We start from the raw sequence: 24272 nt of genomic DNA, 5'->3' as shown, positions 1-24272 counted from the left end.
ACTTCTAGCCCAAGAGACCTGCCTTTTATGCGAAAAAACCCCATTCACACAGCCTGGCTGTCAATCACCCAGCAGGGGGGTTTTCCAGCCCAGACAACTACCCTGGCTAATCATGATAAAGTGCGACTTGGGTTTCCTAGGATACCCTGTGCAGGGGGTGACTACACCCCTCCCTCACATTCAGCCCACCTAGACACCCAGGTGCCTTAAGGAGGGCTTCTGAGGAGAAGCCTGCCAAAAGACAGTGAACAAAGAAGGCGAACCTAGTTTGCCGCGCAAAGTAAAACACAAGAAGGACTTTAACGAAAAGAAATGGCGAATAAACCCAACCGGAGCCAAAAGAAAGACGATTTGGTCAAGCGGGTTTATGTTTGAGGCTAATATAATAGCCAAGAACAGTACCACGTTTATCTAATATAATCGCGGTAGAAAAGTTCGGGTAGATACCACTGCCACCAGCCAAGTCTAAATGTTAAAAGATCGAAGCAATGCTCTAGGAGGTACAGATAAAAAGGGATACGAATTAACATTTTCCAGTACTCCATGGAAGATGGGGTGTACTGGATCTGTGGTAGATTGACTAAGTAAAGTTAATGGTAACTTTACCCTTTTCTGGGGGACGGTAGTCGCCTCATAAGTGAAGTCGGGGGAAGTCTCAAAGACAACCCTGTGCCACAGCCCTGAAGGTGTTGTGTGACACACAAAAAGAAGGGGGCTACTGAAGTGGTGTACTTCAGAGTCCACAATCACAAAAACAGAGAAATACACATGGCAAAACATAGGTAAGAGTGGGGGAAAAGCTCTCACTCTTACCAAGTGGAAAAAAAATTAACTCCAGAAGTCCAGCAGAGCTGCTGGGGGACTCACTAGGTGAAGGAAATTAGCCATAAATGAGAATTCTCCCTAAAACCCATTTCAAGTGATGAGGGAGCCAAATTGGTCGACACTGCTTGAGTGTAATGCTCCCCTGGCTCCCACGGAGGCGCTGGTCTGGTCTGGGTTGCTGTGCCCTCTTCAAGCGTGATGCGCAGAATTCGGACCACCGATTGAACAGGACCCCCAAATATTGCTTGTCTGGCCCGTAGGAATATCCTTCTGCAGATGAGAAAGGGGATTAACTGTCTGCTGAATAAGGTGCTTGCTCCCCCCTTTCCCCCTTCGTTCTCCTCTGACTTCCTCCAAAACCCCCGGTTTAAGCTCACCTTATGGTTTGGAAGGATGAACTCTCCATCCTGCTTCTGGTGCAGGGGCGCACGTTCGTCCAGTTACTTCACTGGTTTTCAGAATGGCGCTGGCAAATCCACTGAGCGATACGCCGTAAGTATGAAGATGCAAAAGTTCAAGTGTGAGCCTCCTTTTATGTTGTCTTTTTCTGTCCTTTATTTCAGGTGCAGAACAAAGGCGATGCGTTGAAGGGTTAAATTGCCGGGGTAAAATCAGGTGAGTCAGTGATGAGGGCGACCCCTCTAAATGTCTTTATAATTCCCCAGTAATGTCTTTTGTCCTTTCCCCATAGGGGCCGGGGTGCGGTACCTGCCAGAGATGTGGCGCCGACCCAAGATGTGGAATGGCTCACCAAGAATAGCCGGTAAGTAATATGGCAGAAAATCCGGCTTTCCTCTTGTGTTCCCTTGCTCACCTTTTGTCTCTTCTTCTCTCCTTAGGTGCGGTGCAGAGATGTGGCGACCGGCACTGAGAGCCGCGATGGAGCCGGGCGGCGTCTCGGGAACAGGTGAGTGAAGCGCGGCGCTGCAGCGAGCAACGCAGTGCTTTTAAATGGAAGTCTTCCTTCAGGAATGCTGGCGTGAAGATTCCGGATGCAGGTAAGAAGGTTGAAATAGTTCTTGGTTTTCACCTTTCTCTTCTTTTATTCCCTTACAGGTGTTCCAGGTTCGAGGCGGGCGTGGCTGGAGTCCAGGTGCAGGAGCAGACACGGTGAGCGTTCAGCTGCTGGATGCAGAACAACGCTAAGCACGTGTGGCTGTCCGGGTGTGGCTTAAATAGCCTTGGAAGAAGTTCCAGGGGAGTATTCTTCCACAGCCCCACCCAAGTAACAAAATAGTTCCTTCAGAAAAATACTCCCTCGTAAGCCTCATTTGGCTTGGTTCTTCATGCAGCATGGTCTGCTTCAGGTAAGTGCACCAAACACTTCCCTTTATGAGCCTGGCGCCTATGGCGCCAGGACTGATGTCCAACATGAGCCTGGCACCAACGGCGCCAGGACAGAGTCCAAAGAGCCCCTATAAAGGGCCGCTGGGCTTTTACCCGGGGGCGTGATGCCTGCTCCCGGGGGTGCTGGGCCTGGCCTGGTGCTCCGGGGGTAGGCATCATGACAGCACTCCCCCCCAAGGCCCCTCCCAAGGCCTTTTCCGCAGGAGGTTTCGGTTTGTTCGGGAAATTCCGATGGAACCTTTTAACTAGCCGAGGTGCATGTACGTGGTCGCTGGGTTCCCAAGATCTTTCCTGAGGCCCGTACCCCTTCCAATCAATTAGATAGAAAAGTTTTGATTTTGAGATTTTAGAGTCCAAAATGTCGAATTCAGGCTCCCCATCTATCTGGATTGGTTCTGGTGGCTTTATTAATCTGGTTCCTGGGTGCACTGGTTTCAAAAGCGACACATGAAAGACGGGATGAATCTGCATGTTAGCTGGTAGATCTAGCTTGACTGCCACTGGTTTAATTATAGCTTTGATCGAGTAAGGTCCTAAATACCTTGAATTAAAAGTCTGAGGTCCCTTGAGTGATAAGTGTTTGGTAGCCAACCATACTTGATCCCCTATTTGGTATGGAGGCGCCTCCTTGCGATGCATTCTTTTTGTATTTCTCTTTCGCATGTTGTAAGTGTGCAGTAGCATCCTTGAAGGCTTGAGTAATCGTAGAATGCAAATGGTCGACTGCGGGCATTTCGAGGCTCAAAGGTGAGTCCAGGTCTGAAGTACGAGGGTGATGTCCATATAGGGTATAAAAGGGGCTCTGACCAGTTCCAGAGTGTATCGAGTTATTGTATGCATATTCAGCCACCCATAAAATGTCCTTCCAATTACCCTCCGATTGGTGCAACATACATCGTAGATATTGTTCAAGGGTCTGGTTTGTTCTCTCCGTCTGACCATCGGTCTGTGGGTGGTGACTGGTTGAGAGTCTTACGTCGATTTGTGGCAGTTGACAACACTTTTTCCAAAAACGAGAAATGAACTGGCTTCCCTGATCGGAGATTAGTATGGACGGGAATCCATGCAGACGGATGACATTTTCAAGGAATTCCTTGGCAAGAACAAAAGCTGAAGGTAATCCTTTTAACGGAATAAAATGGGCCATCTTGGAAAATAAATCCACCACAACCAGAATAGTATTGTATCCATTACAAGAGGGCAGGTCCGTGATAAAATCTAGTGACAAGGTGTGCCAAGGTGCTGGTGGAATGTCTAAGGGTTGAAGAAGACCGGCGGATTTTGTTTTTTGACCTTTGTTTTGGGCGCAAACTCCACAGGACATCACGAAAGATTTAATATCCTTTCGCCAGGACGGCCACCAGAATTGTCGTTTAATTTTTTCCTCTGTTTGGGCAATGCCAGGATGTCCTTCCATCAGAGTATCGTGATGACGGGAAATAACCAGTTCTTGCAATTCCTTTTCTGGCAAAAATAAACGTCCTTGGAAGTAAGGTAAGCCATCGTTGATTGAAAAGGCAGACCCCCTTTTGATCCAATCCTGCAAGGCTGAAGAGTCCAGGAATAGGTTTACCCGTGCTTGAATGTCTTCAAGGGTTTGTAAAGTGGTTATCCCCAAGATTCTTTGTTCGGGAATTATCGGCACAGGTTCTGAGTTTGTGTCCATTTCTCCCATCCCAATTCGAGATAGCGCGTCCGCTTTGCCATTCTTACAGCCAGGACGGTAGGTGATTACAAAATCGAACTCAGCAAAGAATAAAGCCCATCGGAGCTGTCGTGAAGACTGAGCCTTGGCAGTTTTTAAATATTGTAAATTTCGGTGATCAGTGATCACGGTGATGGTATGCCTGGCGCCAAGAAGATAATGCCGCCAAGCCTTAAAGGCGGACTTAATGGCTAATAATTCCTTATCGGTGATTGCATAATTTATCTCCGGCGGCGAGAACTTTCTGGACCAAAATGCTACGGGGTGCAGTTGGTTGGTTTCGGGGTCTCTCTGAGACAGGACAGCTCCCATGGCTAAGCTGGATGCATCGGTTTCGACTATATATGGGAGATCAGGACGCGGATGTTTCAAAATAGGTGCGGGCGTAAATTTAGCTTTTAATTCCTGAAAGGCCTGTTCAGCTTCCTCGGTCCATTCAAAACGTTTATTCTTCCGCACTCTTCACCCGTGAAAATTCTGGGATAAACCTGCGATAAAAATTGGCAAAACCAAGCATGCTTTGGACACCTTTCACCGAACTAGGTGATGGCCATTTGAGGATGGCATCCACTTTCCGTGAGTCCATTCGGACCCCTTTAGGCGTCAGGATGAATCCAAGAAATTCAACCTCGGTGGTATGGAAAACGCATTTTTCCAGCTTTGCAAACAGTTTGTGCTGGCGCAATTTCTCAAGGACGGCCCTGACATGTTTTCTGTGATCAGATTCCGAAGAGGAGTACACCAGAATGTCATCGATATACACGACAACACAGACGTCAATGAGTTCCCGAACGACATTGTTCATGAAGAATTGGAAGGCAGCAGGCGCGTTGCACAACCCGAAAGGCATCACTTGGTATTCGAATAGTTCATATTTTGTACGGAAGGCCGTTTTCCATTCGTCGCCTTCTTTAACTCGTACCAGATGATAAGCCCCCCGGAGATCTAACTTGGTGTATATGCAAGCGTCCTTCACCTGGTCAAGGAGTTCAGGGATCAAAGGCAGAGGGTAACGATTTTTAATAGTTATCTGGTTCAATGCGCGGTAATCGATACAAGTTCTAAGGTCGCCTTCTTTTTTTGGCACGAAGAACAAAGCCGAGGATGCCGGAGACTTTGACGGGCGAATGAAACCATTGGCTAGGTATTGATCTAAATATTGTCTCAAATGCAGATTCTCCGGCTCAGTAAGGGCATAAATCCTGCTACAAGGGGGTTGTGCACCGGGCACCAGATCGATTTGGCAATCGTACGATCTGTGAGGAGGTAACGTGTTGGCCTGTTCCTTTTGGAAGACGTCCTGGAAGTCTTGGTACTCCGGAGGTAGTTGCATGGAGACAGAGGTTACTGATGCTAGACTGACCTTCAGATTTTCTGGGTAGCAGGTTCGTGCACACTCTGGAAAGGTTATTCTCTTCGCTCGCCAATCAATTCGAGGATTATGTGTCTCTAACCAAGGGATTCCGAGTATAACCTGAAACTGTGGAGCCTTGATTACATCAAACACAACTGCCTCCCGATGGCCGTCTGGACCTACAAGTGTTATCTCAGCTGTGGAATGTGTTACCGGTCCCGAGGCAATTTCGGTTCCATCGACTGTGGTGATGACATCTTTGCTGGTTTTAGGACGCAGGGGGAGGTTAATCCTGGAGACCAATTCACGATCCACATAGTTTCCTATAGCCCCACTATCGATGTATGCCTTTATTGCATGCAACCGCTTAGGCTGTTCCGGATCTACGAGGACCATTGGCACAGTGAAATGCGAGGTCTGAGAGTTTGTTTTCAAGCTCGGCAAGCGGACCCCTACGCTTGTCGGGCGGGGTCGTTTCCCGATACAGAGGTTTCATGGATTTTTTCAGCGGCTCCTACCACCTTCCTGGGCGGCCTTGCCGGGCAATCTCGTAGAAACTGTCCAGAGGATCCACAATAAAGACATAAGTGCATCTGCCGTCTTCTTTCATGTTCCTTTTGCGTTAAAGGTCCTTTAACTCCTCCGATTTGCATTGGCTCTGAGGCTTCAGCCCCCTTGAGGTTAGCGTGGGTCTTGACTAACACCCGGGTCTCAAACTTGGACCGATCTGCTTTTCTGTTTTGCAGTCTGTGATCCAATTGGACCACTAAGTCTATATATTCAGAGCACTCTTGGGGCGGATTTACAACTTGGGCCAGGACATCTTTAAGTTCTCCGCGTAGACCTCGATAAAATAACGTGATTCTTTTATCCTCTGGCCACCCAGTTTCCACAATTAGTCTATTAAAGGTTGCAATGTAGGAAAGAAGGTCTTGATTGCCCTGTCGCAGAGATAGAAGTTCGTCATCTAGAGCCTGCCCCTGGGAGTGACAAGCAAATAACCTTTCCATGCTTGCTTGAAATCTTTGAAAATCACGAAGAATCGGGTCATCTTGAGTTACCAGTGGAACTGACCAATCGGCAGCACTGCCGCTGAGATATGACAATACAAAGGCTACCTTGGTCTGGTCATTAGGGAAGGCCCCAGGTCTGCACAGGAAATGCAAACGACACTGATTCATGAATACGGCAAATCGTTTGGGGTCCCCAGCAAATCGTTCGGGTGGGGCCAGCGGCATGTTTCCAGGTTGATTAATCTGCACCGGGTTACTGGAAAGCACAGGAGCGGGGTTCCCTCCGGAACCGGGTAAAGGAGTTTGTCCAGCTTGACCTTGCAAAAGCTGTCTAGCCAGGTCATCAGCTCTTTCCTTTGTTACAATCACTTCCCTTCTGAGAGCATTAGTCTCTTGACGAGCGGCGTGTACTTCGGCCCGTAATTCCCCCAGTAGTTGGGCCAACTGGTCAGTCTCGGAAGTTTCCATAGCGCCTGGGTGGGAATTTGTAGGAAGGCTTCGCGTTCTGTAACGCTCACCTGGCTCCCACGGAGGCGCTGGTCTGGTCTGGGTTGCTGTGGCCTCTTCAAGCATGATGCGCAGAAGTCGGACCACCGATTGAACAGGACCCCCAAATCTTGCTTGTCTGGCCCGTAGGAATATCCTTCTGCAGATGAGAAAGGGGATTAACTGTCTGCTGAATAATGTGCTTGCTCCCCCTTTCCCCCTTCGTTCTCCTCTGACTTCCTCCAAAACCCCCGGTTTAAGCTCACCTTATGGTTTGGAAGGATGTACTCTCCATCCTGCTTCTGGTGCAGGGGCGCGAGTTCGTCCAGTTACTTCACTGGTTTTCAGAATGGCGCTGGCAAATCCACTTGACTTTACTGAGCGATACACCGTAAGTATGAAGATGCAAAAGTTCAAGTGTGAGCCTCCTTTTTTGTTTTCTTTTTCTGTCCTTTATTTCAGGTGCAGAACAAAGGCGATGCGTTGAAGGGTTAAATTGCCGGGGTAAAATCAGGTGAGTCAGTGATGAGGGCGACCCCTCTAAATGTCTTTATAATTCCCCAGTAATGTCTTTTGTCCTTTCCCCATAGGGGCCGGGGTGCGGTACCTGCCAGAGATGTGGCGCCGACCCAAGATGTGGAATGGCTCACCAAGAATAGCCGGTAAGTAATATGGCTGAAAATCCGGCTTTCCTCTTGTGTTCCCTTGCTCACCTTTTGTCTCTTCTTCTCTCCTTAGGTGCGGTGCAGAGATGTGGCGACCGGCACTGAGAGCCGCGATGGAGCCGGGCGGCGTCTCGGGAACAGGTGAGTGAAGCGCGGCGCTGCAGCGAGCAACGCGGTGCTTTTAAATGGAAGTCTTCCTTCAGGAATGCTGGCGTGAAGATTCTGGATGCAGGTAAGAAGGTTGAAATAGTTCTTGGTTTTCACCTTTCTCTTCTCTTATTCCCTTACAGGTGTTCCAGGTTCGAGGCGGGCGTGGCTGGAGTCCAGGTGCAGGAGCAGACACGGTGAGCGTTCAGCTGCTGGATGCAGAACAACGCGAAGCACGTGTGGCTTAAATAGCCTTGGAAGAAGTTCCAGGTGTGTATTCTTCCACAGCCCCATCCAAGTAACAAAATAGTTCCTTCAGAAAAATAGTCCCTCCTAAGCCTCATTTGGCTTGGTTCTTCATGCAGCATGGTCTGCATCAGGTGAGTGTGCAGCATGGTCTGCTTCAGGTAAGTGCACCAAACAGTTCCCTTTATGTACCTGGCGCCTATGGCGCCAGGACTGATGTCCAACATGAGCCTGGCGCCAACGGCGCCAGGACAGAGTCCAAAGAGCCCCTATAAAGGGCCGCTGGGCTTTTACCCGGAGGCGTGATGCCTGCTCCCGGGGGTGCTGGGCCTGGCCTGGTGCTCCGGGGGTAGGCATCATGACATTGAGATAGGGTTGTAGTTGTCGATGTAGACGTCATAGGTCTCGATAAACTTACAAACGGCGTCGATATACTAGAGTATGACCTTGATGTCGTCGAGAGAATCGGAATTCTACTCGATGTCGTTGATATTGCTGACGCCCCTTTCAACGCCTTTGAAGGATCCTTCAACACCTCGAGTGCCGATGGTGCAGTCAGGGCATGAGGCTTCAATGGCCTCTTCTTCATCGGGGTCGACGACAGCATCGATGACCTTGTCTTATGTGTTGAAGGCATCTTTGACGACGGCGTCAATTACGCTATCTTGTTCGAAGGGCCCTTGTCTCTACTCAAGGGTTTTTATTTGCCGGGATCGACGGCTCATGGCGTTTCTCTTTTTCGGGTCTTTCACCCGGGTTATCACCTCCAGGCATCCCGGAGGGGGATAAGGCTGCGTTCTCAAATACCCTTAGGAATGTTTTGCTAAATTCCTCCCACTTATCTGGAGAGCTGTGTTTAGTGGGTCAGGTGACCCTTTCTGGCGAGTTGGAAGATGAAGAGGAAGGTGATCTATGACGCCTCTTCTTAGTATGTCTCGATCTGGATGAGTGGTGAGAACTACTACGAGATCTTGAGCGGGAATGTTTTCTCTGAGGGCGAGAAGACGAATGTCTCGACTCGGCCGAGAAAAATTTCGAAGGAGTAGAGGATTTAATGGTCTTACCTTTTTCCAGCTTCCCTCTATGCTCCCTTAAGGCTTTCGCCGTCACTGACAGCAAGGATCGGTTAACAACATCTTTTTTCCACAATCCCTGCATTTCTTGAAACCGTATCGTGGCGTTGATGAAGCGGACGAAGATGCCATCGTAGATTCGAAGAATTTTTCAATAAAATCGAAGTTCAGGAAAGATACACTGAGGAACGAGCATCTCCGAGGCTTACGAAGCGTGGAAAAAACAGAACTGAGCAACGGACACTCCGCGAGACTATATATACCTATGTTGACGTCGGGGCCGATACGGAGGCCTTCAAGGGACACTGACTAGAGGGACGTCAACGTGCAGCGCCCTCTACTCGGAAAACATTTCCGAGACCAGCAAGCTGGAATTGGATTTATCAAAGATAAGGAATGCGTGGGAGGATACAATCCATTCGAAACAAACAATTATTGCAATTCGTAGATTTTTTTCCAATCGTCTCATGATTCTTTACATATACAGCATTGTTTTTTAACAGGGTTACAGTAAAAACAATGAAGAACTAAACATGCCATGTTTTCTGCCACATTAGCTTGAAAAGACAAACAAGAGTCGACCCAATAATGTTTTGGCTTATAGCATTTTTAATAGCTCCAATATAACAGCCTTCATCAGGACATGAATTGTGCTGTGGGTTCCTCACCGCCTGTGGTATGTATCTACAATTAATGAAGAGTGTCTGTGAGTGTTCTGTTGACGGAGGAGCAATACGAAAATGCTCAATGAGTAGCTAAAGGACCAATCTCCAAGGAGATGGGAAACAAACTGACTTACCGTGCTGTAAACACGTTGCATGGAAGAATAGATTGTAGTCTCCAACGCAGTAAAAGTTCTTGCGTGGATGTAAGGCACATTAAATGCGTGCCTGCGAATAAATACATGTGGCAAGTCAATCAACGTGACTGATCCATTGCAGTTTCATTATTCTATAGTTTAAGAAATGCCCCTCTCCACTAATGATAATGTACTGCGATTCTTACCTAGTAGAGTTGTAGTCCAAGTGTGGGCTTAATAATGCAGCTTAATAGGTGTGTGCCTGTAAATGAAAGCACAAACAGAGAAAAAGAAAAAGGTTGGCTGCCATGGACTCAATACCTGCATGATGGAACAGTCGATGTGACTGCAAGGTAAGTGAAGGCTCTTACCATGGATGCGCCGAGGAAAGAGAATAGCTCCTTTTTGTGAACGCAGGCAATTTAACTAGTCGGCGTCTGAAACTGCATACTAGCCATCTTGAATGTGTGGCTTGCCTACAAATGAACCGAGATGTTACTGCGTGCGTTTCATTTTGGGGGGTGCTAATTATAGCGGAAAACAGAGTATTATCGCGATCCCTGAATAGTACATCCATGTCTCTCGTGACATCTCGTTTCATACATACCACAGGCGGTGAGGAACCCACAGCACAAGTTACGTCCTGATAAAGGCTGTTAGATTTGAGTTATTCAAAATGCTATAGGCCGAAACACTATTGTGTCGACTCTTGTTTGTCTTTTCAAGCGAATGTGGCAGAAAACATGTTGTGTTTAATTCTTCATTGTTTTTACCGTAACCCTGTTAAAAAACAAGGCTGATTATGTATCTTCAGACGATTGGATTTTTTTTAATGAATTGCAATACTTGTTTATTTCTTGGTTATGAATGTATAAGGTCTGCTATATGTCCTCATGGTATGTTTCACTCATGAACTGATTTTGCATAAAACAACCACACTATATGTGGGAACAAAATTACAGAATGGTCAGTGTGTTTCTATTGTTGTTCTGTCCAGGATCACAATTCCTGAATGGCCTTGTAAATAAGTTTCTGCCAACTCCATTTGTTGTCCAGGATTGGGACCTTAATCTGCTTCTGACATTTATGATGGTGGCTCCCTTTCAGCCTATACACTCTTGTCCCTTCGGCTTCTGTCTTTGAAAACAGTCTTCTTTGTGGCCATTACATCCACTCGGCGGGTGAGTGAACTACAGGCTTTATGCTGTAAGCCACCCTTCCTGCGTTTTTTCCAAGGGAAAGTTTTACTCAGGGTAAGGTCTGGATTCCTCCCCAAAGTTGTCTCAGAATTTCACTTGTCACAATCCATCGACCTTCCAGTCTTCTACCCTCCTCCGTACCCTTCTAAGCAGGAGGAACGTTTAAATTGCCGAGACCCGAAGAGGGCCTTGAGTTATTATATTGCCAGGACAGCTGATCTCAAGAGAGCTGACAAGCACTTCATGGCCTTTTCCTTAGCCCGTAAGGGCCTGCCCATAACCAAGAAGACTTTATCCGGACGGATAATTTTCTGCATAGATGAATGCTACTAGTCCGCTGGGAAGAAATTACCAGCAGGCATCAGGGCCCATTCGACAAGGGGAGTCTAAGCATCAAGAGCATTGCAGAGGGGAGTCCCTGTCAGGAAGATTTGTCGCACTGCAACATGGTCATCCCTGAATACCTTTGCAAAGCACTACAGTCTGGATGTGGCTTGTACTACTGATGCACGTTTTGGCCGGGCAGTGCTGCAAAAAGTCTTGGTATAACTTTCTACCCGCCTCATCATTTACTGCCTTGGGAATCTATCAGATGAGGAGTCTACAGGAGAAAGGCAATCCATTAGAGGAGAAATTACTTACTGTAATGTTTTTTCTATGAATTCTTCTCCCCCAGATTTCTCATCTCCCCTCCCATCCATCCCCGCTCAGAAAGTCAGTGGATGGCGCGCATCTTCTCTTTCATGTTGACTTGGTGATGGTCCTCTGTGTCAATTTTCTGTATTCCTGCCTCCGTTTTTAAAACAAAGATTTTTCTAATGATACTTGTAGTGTTTGTTCAATTGTTCCTCCTTCGGAGGTCTATAGTTACTTCTTTTTTAAGAGCTCATTAGCCTGTTTGTTCTCTCTGTTTTCGACGACAAGACACTGAACAAGACGGATCGATGGGGGGGGGACTCTGTACCATTCTGGGCCTAAGATATTTGAACAAGTTCCTGAGGAAAGATAAATTCAGGATGGCGACGTTGAGGGAAATTCTCCAGGCTCCACACTTCCAAGACTGGCTGGTGTCGTTGGACCTTTAGGATGCCTATTTCACCTGTATATGCACCGGAAGCACAGGCAGTTCCTGACGTTCGTCATCAGGGATGCACATTATTGGTTCAAGGTGCTCTCCTTTGGCGTGACCTCTGTGCCCAGGGTCTTTACCAAGCTGATGGCAGTAGTATCGGCCAATCTCAGGAGAGCCGGCGTCTTTGTGTTCCCATACTTGGATGATTGGCTGATCGGGTCAGTCATTGGAACAAGTTTCAAGGCCCCTCAAGGACACTTGTTCTCTGCTGCACAACTTAGGTTTCTCCCTGAACTTACAGAAATCACAGATCTTACCAGCACAGAGGCTCCAATTCATCGGAGCAGTCTTGGACACCTGAGCCCTTTGGTTGCGTGTTTATAAATAAATTAAGTAAAGTATTTCTAGGAGTTAGATGGGACTGGATGCTGTGTTTTTTTGTGTTGTTTTTGTCTCGTTTTACCATCTTTGGAGGATTGTATTCCCATGCATCCGTATGCCTCTGGGCCCTTTGGTTGCGCGTTTATAATTAAATAAAGAAAAGTAAAGAAGGGACGGCTTTTCCTTCCGAGAAGAGAGTCACCAACGTGGCTAAGATAGTCAGTCTCTTCTACAATTCCAGCAGGCTCCTAGCATTTGCTTTCCTGCCCCTGCTCTGCCACAGGGTGATGCAGCAGGCTAGCATCCAGATGAGAGCCCTGCAATGGCTTCTCAGGAGCCAGTGGTTGCAGTATGTTGGCGAGATCTCAGATGCCCTCCAGGTGTCGAGGTCTGTGGTCAAAGACCTCTCCTGGCAGAGCAAAAGGATGAATATGTTTGCAGGAGAACCTTTCTGGGTGCCACGGCCAGAGGCACAGGTAGTCACAGAGGCCTCTCTGAAGGAGTGGGGATCATTGCCGCTCTCTCCAACTCAACAGCCATTGTTCCCAAAAGTAAAAATGTTGTCACATCAATATGCTGGAGTTGCGAGCAGTTAGACTAGCGCTGATGGCAGTTCTGGCTTCTCTGCAGGGGAGGCATGTCCTAGTTCTGACGGGCAACACAGTGACCATGCACTACCTCAACACGCAGGGGGGCATGAGATTACTGGCTCTGTGCATCGAGGCCACGCAGCTGCCATGAGTGGGAGCTATGCGTGGAAGTCACTGTTGAGATCTTCACCCAGTGAGGCATCCCGATAGTGGACCTGTTTGTGACAAAGGACAACACGTAATGCAAGCAGTTCTGTTTGAGGGAATTTCCCCCAGAGCGAGTTTCTGGAGGAGTGGGTCTTCTATCTCCATTATGCGTTCTCACCGCTGTTGGTCATCCCTTGAGTTCTCAGGCGTTTGCAGAGATTTAGAGCTCACGTGACCCTGATCGCCCCGGGCACGGTGAGGAGGGTGTCATACCCGGATCTTCTGGAACGGGCCATATGCCCACCTCTCAGGCTTCTTCAGAGAACTGACCTCTTGTTGTAGTTTGGAGGCATTGTGCTTCACCGGAACCCAGACGTTCTCAACCTTCATGCTTGGCTCTTGAGAGGCTGAGGTACGGGGACCGGGCACTCGATAAAGAGACTCTAGAGGTATTGTTGACTGCATGTAGACCATCCACTGGGTCTCTGTATGCATGTAGATGGAGAAAGTATGTGGCATGGTGCAAGGCGAACAGAGTGGACCCAATGTCGTGTCCCACCTCCTCAGTGATGGAGTTTTGGTTGGCCTTGGCAAAATCGGGCCTAAAAGTGGGCACAGTAAAGGTTTATCTGGCAGCAATTTGCTTGTTTAAAAGGACACCAGAACAAGGTAAATTGTTTACTGTTCCAATGGTGGCCCAGTTCCTGAAGAGCCTGGTTAATTATTTCCCTCAGTCAACTAAACGTCCATCTAATAGAAGTCCTAGCTTGGGCGCTCCAACTAGTATAAATCCAACCATTTTAGGCGCTGAGGCACCACTGGGCTGTCATGATGCCTACCCCCGGGGATCCAGATCAAGTCCAGCAGCCCCGGAAGCAGGAATCAAGTTATTCCAAGCAAGCCCAAAAACCCCTGCTAGGGGCCATTTGGGTGCAGTCCTGGCGTCTATGGCGCCAGGCTCATATGGAGAGTCAGTCCTGGCACCATAGGCTCCAGGCTCATAGATTAAAACTTACCTGATGCAGACCATGCTGCAAACTTACCTGATGCAGACCATGCTGCAGAGCTCCAAGCCAAAAGAGGCTTGGAAGGGACTACTTTACCTAGGGACTATTTTTTACTCGGGTGGGGTCAGGAAGGAATACTTACCTGGGACTACTTTGGAGGCTATTTAAACCACGGCCGAAGAACAGCACACGCTTCGCGTTATTCTGCATCCAGCAGCGTAACGCTCACCGTGCCTGCAAGTCTGCATCCAGTCTTCTGCCACGCCCGGCTCGAGTCTGGAGCTCCTAGAAAAAGGGAGAAAGAAGGAGAAAAGGTTAGAACAAGAGCAATACCTTTGATCCTTACCTGAATTCCCGATCCACCGCGCCTTCGAGCTGGAAGAAAGAAGTTATTTTATGCGCATCGCCTCGCCTGCTGCAGCGCCACGCTGAACTCACCGGCCTTCGCAGCATCTTCAATATCCACCGCATCCTTCTGCATGTTCCCGCCGCACTCCGGCACCTAAGGGGAGCACAAGAACAGCAAGGTGAGCCAAGGGAATAAACAGAGACAATATTAGTTACCCCCATAGACTTACCTGATTTTACCGCCGGGGTACTATTCCTCTTCACGGGTCGGCGCAGCCTCCACCGCATCTTCGCCGTACCCCGGCCCCTAAGGGGAAACAAAAGGACAGCAAGGTGAGACAAAGGGACAAACAAGGGGAATCCTCCTCACCACAATAGACTTACCTAATTTTACCGCCGGAGGCATTATTCCCCGAGACTTCATAATTTCTCTCAGCACCTGAATAAGGGAGAAAGCAACAGGTTACATACTGACATTATTTTATCGAACTGTGTTGGATAATACAAATCCTTACCTGAATGTTACCGGTTGGCATAAGGAACTCTTCGCTAGGGTCAAGCTGCAACCTGCAAGGAATCGGACAAGAGTGAAAGTCAGACATTTGAACTCTTACGAACTATATACCTACGGCATCTTGCCGGAAATCTCAGAGTCAATATTGTTCTGGAACCAGTGAAGTAACTGGTTATCTACGCGCCCCTGCGCTCAATGCAGGATGGAGAGCTCATCTTTCCAAACCATCAGGTGAGACTATAAGAGGGGACATTAAAGGTGATCAGTGGGGAGAACAGGGGGGGTGGGGGTTAACGCTCAACTCCACGGGTGGTTAATTCCCTTTCTACATTTGCAGAAGAATACTCCTACGGGCCAAGCAAACGAAGCTAGGTGGGCCAGTCCAGTCTGTCATCTCAGCACTACGCATCACATTGGTGGAGACCGCAGCTGTCCAGTTCAGATCGAGGCCCCTGTGGGAGCCAGGTGAGCGTAACAGAACGCGAAGCCTACCCACAAATTCCCACCCGCGCGTTATGGATACCTCAGAAACTGACCAATTGGCCCAATTACTAGGGGAACTGAGGGCTGAAGTGCATTCCGCTTGTCAAGAAACCAATGCTCTTAGGAGAGAACTGATTTTGTCAAAGGAGCGAACTGATGACCTTGCTAGGCAACTACTGCAAAGCCAGGCTGGACAAACACCCCTACCAGGACTCGGGGGGAAATCCAACTCCTGTATCATCGAGTAACCCTGTGCAAATAAATCTACCAGGAACTATTCCATTAGCTCCGCCCGAACGCTTTGCCGGGGACCCCAAAAGGTTCGCCGTGTTTATGAACCAATGCCGCTTGCACTTTTTATGCAGACCTGGAGCCTTCCCAAACGATCAAGCCAAGATAGCCTTTGTATTGTCATATCTCAGCGGCAGTGCAGCTGATTGGTCAATTCCACTAGTTACTCAGGATGACCCAATTCTTTGGGATTTTCAGGGCTTTCAAATGAGCATGGAAAGACTATTTGCCCGGCACTCCCAAGGACAGGCCTTGGATAACGAACTTTTGTCCCTATGACAGGGTAACCAGGACCTCCTATCCTACATCGCCACCTTTGATAGGTTGATAGTGGAAACTGGATGGCCCGAGGTAAAACGAATTACGTTATTTCATCGAGGGCTTCGAGGAGAACTCAAGGATGTCTTGGCTCAAGTTGTGAACCCACCTCAAGACTGCACTGAATATATAGACTTAGTGGTCCAGTTAGATTACAGACTTCAGAACAGAAAGGCTGATCGAGCCAAGTTTGAGAATCGGGTGTTGGTTAAAACCTACGCTAACCCCAAAGGAGCAGATGCTTCAGAACCCATGCAAATCGGAGGAGTTAAAGGACCCTTAACCCAGAAGGAAAGAGAAAGGAGACAGCAAATGCAAGTGTGTCTATATTGCAGAACTTCTGGGCATTTTCTACTGGATTGCCCTGTAAAACCACCCAAGAAGGTGGTAGGAGCTGCTGATAAAAGCCATATGGAGTCAGACTCGGGAAACGACCACGCCCGACAAGTGTAGAGGTCCGCTTGCCGAGCTTGAAGAAGGATACTCAGACCTCGCATTTCATCATACCAATGGTCCTCGTAGATCCAAGGCAGCTATCACGTATGCACGCAGTAAGGGCATACATTGATAGCGGGGCCATAGGAAACTATGTGGATTACAAATTGGCTTCCAGGATGAATCTACCTCTCTGCCGAAAGACCACCTCAGATGTCAACACCACAGTCAATGGAACTGAAATTGCCTCTGGGCCTGTAACTCATTCCACCGCAGAGATGACACTATTGGGTCAGGATGGGCATCGAGAGACTATTGTGTTTGATCTAATCAAAGCCCCACAGTTCCAAATAATACTGGGGATACCTTGGTTGGAAAGACATAATCCTTGTATTGATTGGCGAGAGAAGAGAATACCCTTCCCGGATTGTGCACAAGCCTGTTACCCAAAGAAAAACTTGAACCCAGGCCTGGCCACAGTCACCACATCAGTCGTGCAATTACCTCCAGAATATCAAGAATTCCAGGATGTCTTCCAAAAAGAACAGGCAAACACCTTACCACCTCACAGATCGTACAATTGTCAAATCGATCTCATACCCGGTGCACAACCCCCTTGTAGCAGGATCTACGCCCTTACGGAACCTGAGAACCTTCACCTACAGCAATACCTAGACCATTACCTTGCTAATGGCTTCATTCGCCCCTCCAAGTCCCCTGCATCTTCAGCTTTGTTCTTCGTGCCCAAAAAGGAAGGTGACCTCAGAATGTGCATAGACTACCGCGCATTGAACCAGATCACTGTTAAGAACCGATACCCATTGCCTCTGATCCCCGAACTGCTAGACCAAGCAAAGAACGCCTGCATATACACTAAGTTGGATCTCTGGGGGGCATACCATCTGGTACGTGTGAAAGAGGGCGACGAATGGAAGACTGCTTTTCGCACTAAGTACGGGTTATTCGAATACCAGGTGATGCCCTTCGGGTTGTGCAATGCACCAGCAGCCTTCCAATACTTTATGAACGATGTCCTTGGTGAACTCATTGACGTTTGTGTTGTCGTATATATCGATGATATTCTAGTGTACTCCTCTTCAGAATCTGACCATGTGAAGCACGTCCGAGCAGTCCTTGAGAAATTGCGCCAGCACAAACTATATGCAAAACTGGAAAAATGCGTTTTTCATGCCACGGAAGTTGAATTCCTTGGGTTTATCCTGAGTCCAAAAGGAGTCCGAATGGACTCACGAAAGGTGGACGCAATTCTTAAGTGGCCATCACCGAGTTCAGTTAAAGGAGTACAAAGCATGCTCAGCTTTGCCAATTTCTACCGCAGATTCATCCCGGATTTCTCACATGTTGTACATCCCATCACAGCACTCTTGCGAAAAAACTAACGCTTTATGTGGACTGAAGAAGCTGAAAATGCCTTGCAAGAGCTGAAAGCGAAATTCACGTCTGCACCTGTACTAAAGCACCCACTCCCTGAACTTCCATACATAGTGGAAAATGATGCATCCAGTTTAGCCATGGGAGCTGTCCTGTCCCAAAAGGACCCTGAAACTGGCCAGCTTCACCCAGTAGCATTTTGGTCCAGAAAGTTCTCGGCACCCGAGTTAAACTATGTTGTTACCGACAAGGAGTTATTAGCCATTAAATCCACCTTCAAGGCTTGGCAGCACTATCTTCTCGGTGCCAGGCATACCTTTACTGTGATCACCGATCACTGGAACTTGCAGTATTTAAAGACAGCCAAGGCCCAATCGTCATGCCAACTCCGATGGGCATTATTCTTTGCCGAGTTCGATTTCGTGATAACGTATCGACCAGGTTGCAAGAACAGTAAAGCAGACGCCTTATCCCGAATAGGGATGGGAGAGGCAGAAGTGAACCCGGAACCAGTACCTATAATTTCCGAACAAAGGATTCTTGGAATTACTACTCTACAGACACTAGAGGACATTCAGGAAAAGATCCAGCAACTCTTTGATTCCACAGCCCTGCAGGACTGGGTAAAGAAAGGCCCGGACTACTGTGTCACCAATGACCTGCCTTATTACCAAGGGCGGATATTTCTGCCACACAAGGAACTACAAGAGCTAGTCATTTCCCATTATCATGACACCCTAATGGAGGGGCACCCAGGTATCGCAAAGACTGAAGCTAAAATTAAGAAACAATTCTGGTGGCCCACCTGGCGAAAGGATATTAAATCATTTGTAATGTCTTGTGGCATTTGCGCCCAAAACCAAAGTCAGAAGAGAAAACCAGCTGGACTCTTACAACCTTTGGACATTCCGCCTACACCATAGCACACCTTATCGTTAGACTTTATAACTGATCTACCTCCATGCAATGGATTTAACACCATTCTAGTTATTGTGGATCTTTTTTCCAAGATGGCCCACTTTATTCCTTTAAAGGGATTACCTTCAGCTTCAATCCTGGCCAAGGAGTTCCTCGAAAACATTGTTCGCATACATGGATTTCCGTCCGTATTGGTCTCTGACCGGGGCAGTCATTTCATTTCACATTTTTGGAGGAAATGTTGTCAATTGGCGCAAATCGATGTGAGGTTATCGACCAGTCACCACCCCCAAACCGATGGTCAAACGGAGAGGACCAACCAGACTCTTGAACAATACCTGCGTTGTATGTTACATCAGACTGAGAGTAATTGGAAAGACATTCTTTGGATCGCCGAATATGCATACAATAATTCAGTACATTCTGGAACTGGACAAAGCCCCTTTTACACCTTATATGGGCACCATCCTCGAACCTCAGACCTTGACTCACCCCAACACTTAGAAATGCCCGCAGTGGACCATCTGCACGCTACGATTACACAAACCTTTAAGGAAGCAACTGCACATTTAAAACAAGCGAAAGAAAAATACAAGAAAAATGCTGATCGGCATAGAAGTGTTACTCCACAATACCAGATAGGGGACCAAGTATGGTTGGCCACAAAACACATACCTCTAAAGTGAACACGGACCTTTAACCCCAGATATTTGGGACCTTACTCTATTAAGGCCATTATCAACCCAGTGGCCGTGAAGTTGGACTTACCTGCTAATATGCAAATTCACCCCGTTTTTCATGTGTCACTTTTGAAACCAGTGCACCCAGGGACAAGACTAACCAAGCCACCAGACCCCATCCTTATAGACGGGGAACCCGAATTTGAGGTTAAGAACATCCTGGACTCCAAGCTGGTGAAGTCAAAGCTTTTTTATTTAATCGACTGGAAAGGTTACGGACCACAGGAAAGGTCATGGGAACCTAGTGACCACGTTCATGCACCCCGATTGGTGAAAAAATTCCACCGAGATTTCCCAGACAAACCAAAACCACGGGGAAGAACGACTTTAGGAGGGGCCTTGGGGGGGAGTGCTGTCAAGATGCCTACTCTGGTGGATCCAGATCAAGTCCAGCAGCCCCGGAAGCAGGCATCAAGTTATTCCAAGCAAGCTAACAACCCCTGCTAGGGGCCATTTGGGTGCAGTCTTGGCGTCTATGGCGCCAGGCTCATATGGAGAGACAGTCCTGGCGCCTATGGCGCCAGGCTCATAGATTAAAACTTACCTGATGCAGACCATGCTGCAAACTTACCTGATGCAGACCATGCTGCAGAGCTCCAAGCCAAAAGAGGCTTGGAAGGGACTACTTTACCTAGGGACTCTTTTTTACTCGGGTGGGTTCTGGGAGGAATACTTACCTCGGACTACTTTGGAGGCTATTTAAACCACACCCGAAGAGCAGCACACGCTTTGCATTATTCTGCATCCAGCAGCGTAACGCTCACCGTGCCTGCAAGTCTACATCCAGTCTTCTGCCACGCCCGCCTCGAGTCTGGAGCTCCTAGAAAAAGGGAGAAAGACGGAGAAAAGGTTAGAACAAGAGCAATACCTTTGATCCTTACCTGAATTCCCGATCCACCGCGCCTTCGAGCTGGAAGCAAGAAGTTATTTAATGCGCGTCGCCTTGCCTGCTGCAGCGCCGCGCTGAACTCACCGGCCTTCGCAGCATCTTCACTATCCACCGCATCCTTCTGCATGTTCCCGCCGCACTCTGGCACCTAAGGGGAACACAAGAACAGCAAGGTGAGCCAAGGGAATAAACAGAGGCAATATTAGTTACCCCCCATAGACTTACCTGATTTTACCGCCGGGGGTACTATTCCTCTTCACGGGTCTGCGCAGCCTCCACCGCATCTTCGCCGTACTCCAGCCCCCAGGGGGAAACAAAAGGACAGCAAGGTGAAACAAAGGGACAAACAAGGGGAATCCTCCTCACCACAGTAGACTTACCTAATTTTACCGCCGGAGGCATTATTCCCCGAGACTTCATAATTTCTCTCAGCACCTGAATAAGGGAGAAAGCAACAGGTTACATACTGACATTATTTTATCGAACTGTGTTGGATAATACAAATCCTTACCTGAATGTTACCGGTTGCCACGAGGAACTCTTCGCTAGGGTCAAGCTGCAACCTGCAAGGAATCGGACAAGAGTGAAAGTCAGACATTTGAACTCTTACGAACTATATACCTACGGCGTCTTGCCGGAAATCTCAGAGTCAATATTGTTCTGGAACTCACCTATTCCTTCGAACCAGTCAAGCAACTAGTTATCTACACGCCCCTGCGCTCAATGCAGGATGGAGAGCTCATCTTTCCAAACCATCAGGTGAGACTGTAAGAGGGGTCATTAAAGGTGATCAGTGGGGAGAACAGCGGGGGTGGGGGTTAACGCTCAACTCCACGGGTGGTTAATTCCCTTTCTCCATTTGCAGAAGAATACTCCTACGGGCCAAGCAAACAAAGCTAGGTGGGCCGGTCCAGTCCGTCATCTCGGCACTACGCCTCACATTGGTGGAGACCGCAGCTGTCCAGTTCAGATCGACGCCCCTGTGGTAGCCAGGTGAGCATAACAGGGCTCTATAATCTTCCTTTAGAATGCCAGCACCTCCCTCCAATCTCTCGCAAACTGCTGTACATTATTGTTCATTGCATATGTTGCCCATTCCAGGGCCACCAGGTCCCAAACTTTACAGAGCCAGTCTTGAATAGTGGGGATCGCTGCTCCCTTTCAATGCTGTGCGATTAGCAGCATTGCTGCAATTCTGAGCATTGTTTGTGCTTTCATTCGCCCTCTGAGTTCACACTCTGTGTCCCCCCCCAAGCCCAGTAGTATTTCTTCCAGAGATGCGTTTGCCCCTTCCCCAAAAACCTGAACCTGGGACTCCTGTATCTCCCACCAAAATTGTTCAATTTTCGGCATTTCCACCAAATGTGGAAAAGTGCCCTCCTCCCCACACCCTCTCCAGCACTCCTGCGAGGTCCCGGGATAAATCTTGTGAAGGCAGGCCGGGGTGTAATTCCACCTGAATAGTAATTTATACCAGAATTCCTGCAATTGGGATCCCTTGACCACCTTTGGTATCAGCCTCCAAAGCCTCTGACAGTCTTCCCTATTCAATTGCCTCCCAATCACTTTCTCCCAGTTTTCCATAAAAGGCCATATTGCCCGGGTGTGGCCTCATCCAAGATCTTATAGAGGTTCGATATAAGGCCCCTTGCCCCGTCGTGTGTTGTAAGGAATTTTACAAGCTGGCGGGTAGGCGCTGCTTTGTTCTCTGTATTTTGGACCCAGTGCCGTATCTGGAAATACTGCAACCTCTCCTGCTCACCCACCCTGAAACATTGTTTGCACTCGAGGAAGGGTCTTATGGTCAGGCCCTTGAACATATCCCGTAGTCTGTGACATCCTCCCTCTTGCCAGTGTGTGAATAACCCTGTTCTATTCCTGATGAACACTTTGGATTGTTAAAAATGGGGGTGAAAGGGGACAGGAAGGTCAAGATCCCATACTTCCCTGCCAATTTGTCACATGTGTCTGCCACTAATTTCATTTTAACACTCAGGTACATGTGCTTTGGCCTCTGCTGGCGAGTGAGCCACAGCACTTCCCCTAGGTCATGCCTCATCACCGCCCAATCCATAGCCACCCACTGTTTCCCCTTGTGACCTGAAAGCCATTCTCGTATAATCCGCAGTTGTGATGCCTTGTAGAATAGCTGGAAATTAGGGAGCACCATCCCTCCCTCCCTCCTTGGGACGTCAGCAGGGAGCGGCTAACCCTTGGCCTCTTACCTTCCGATATGAAGTTACCTGTGATTTTCCCTAACTCGCCAAAGAAACAATTCTGGACTGTTAATGGGATGGCCTGATAGAGGTAGAACAGCCGGGGAGCGTCGCCATCTTTACTGCTGCCATTCTGCCCACCCAAGAGATTTTAAGAGTCTTCCACTTTTGGAGGTCCGCTTTGATAGATAACAGCATGGACAGGTAATTAGCCACATACCAACCGGTGAGTGTAGGGGTCATCCGGATTCCCAAGTATTTGATCACCCCAGGGCTCCATATGATTGGTGAGGTGTCCTTCAACTCCGCCACTTCCCTCCCTCTCACTGTAAAATTCAGTATTTCCAACTTGGTTATGTTTATCTTGAGGCCTGAGACCACCTCAAAATCCACTAACAACTCCCTACATACCCCCAACGACTCTCCTGTTCTCGTGAGTCCGAAAATGCAGCTACTTTATGTTGGGTATTTGCGAAAGAAATGCCATGCAGCTCGCCAGATTCACGCAGATTGCATACAGCAGAGGGGAAAGGAGGCACCCCTGCTTAGTCCCTCTTTGTAACTGGATAGCATGAGAGAAGGACCTGTTAATAAGGAGGCGCGCCACCGGTGTATTGTAGTTGGCCTTAACCATTTGCAAAACACCCTCGCAACCCCATCCTTTCCATCACTTTAAACAGAAAAGACCACTCCACTCAGTGGAAGGCCTTCTCGGAGTCAAGTGATAGGAGGACCGCAGGAGTTGAGATTTTGTGAGTCTTTTCTATCAGGTGTGCCACCCATTTCATCTTGTTGAACGTCTGCCACCTGTGTACGAATCACGACTGGTCTGGGTGAATCAGACCCAGGAGGAATCTCTGTAGCCTGTTGACTGAGATTTTGATATGTATTTTGGCATCCACGTTTATTAGCGCTATTGGCCTGCTTCCCGTATATCTGCTGTGATCTTTATTGGGTTTGGGAAGGAGGGTAATTTTTGCCCCCTACATGGACGCTGAAATTCTACTGGTTTCAGAAAATTATGAAAATAAGCGTGTGAGGTGCGGGACATGCCTTATAATATGATGCTGTAAAGCCATCCGGCCCGGGTGCTTTCTATGGGGGAAGGGCTGCTATAACCCTACTTAACTCTTCTGCCGCAATCTCCTGCCCTAATGCTTCCCTGAACCTCTGCTCCCACAGAGGGCAGTTGGATCCTGTCCAGGAAGTCTGTCTGCAGCTGACTTGGAGGACTTTGGGACGAGTACAGTTCTGCATAGTAGTTGGCAAAGCATTCCTGAATTTCCTCTGTGAGGGAATGACGGGTTCTGTGATCATCTGTAATAGCCGCTATGGCGTTGCTACCCGCTGCTCCCCTCAGGGGCCATGCCAGGAGTGAGTCAGCCGTATTGGCCTTCGCATGGTACTGCTGGTGGATGAAAAACAATGACCTCTCCGCCCTCTTAGTTCTAAGGACCTTAAGTTGGCCCACCACCTGGCAGTATTCCTTCATTGTCCTCCTTGAGGGGCACTCAACTGCTCCCTTCCTGTTCTCTTCCACCTTGGCCTCCAGTTGAGACTCGTGCAGCCTCATCTGCCTTTTGCTCTGTGCCTTTGCAGCTATAAATTCCCCCCAAATTGTAGCTTTAAACACAGCCCAATGAATTCTCTTCCCCATGTCCTTGGTTTTGTT

The 24272-nt window shown here is 48.3% G+C and overlaps 1 protein-coding gene across 1 annotated transcript in view; it reads left to right on the top strand.

Annotated features, from left to right (window-relative positions):
- LOC138525982 (neurofilament medium polypeptide-like) overlaps window positions 1-24272 on the top strand; it is a 708053-nt gene that overhangs the window by 49328 nt on the left and 634453 nt on the right. The window lies entirely within an intron of this gene.

This window comes from Ambystoma mexicanum, chromosome 7p (genome assembly GCF_040938575.1).
Source record: "Ambystoma mexicanum isolate Mex_15411 chromosome 7p, UKY_AmexF1_1, whole genome shotgun sequence".
Taxonomy (NCBI): domain Eukaryota; kingdom Metazoa; phylum Chordata; class Amphibia; order Caudata; family Ambystomatidae; genus Ambystoma; species Ambystoma mexicanum.
Note: the sequence above shows the minus strand (reverse complement) of the source record. Positions and strands in the feature narration are given on the sequence as shown.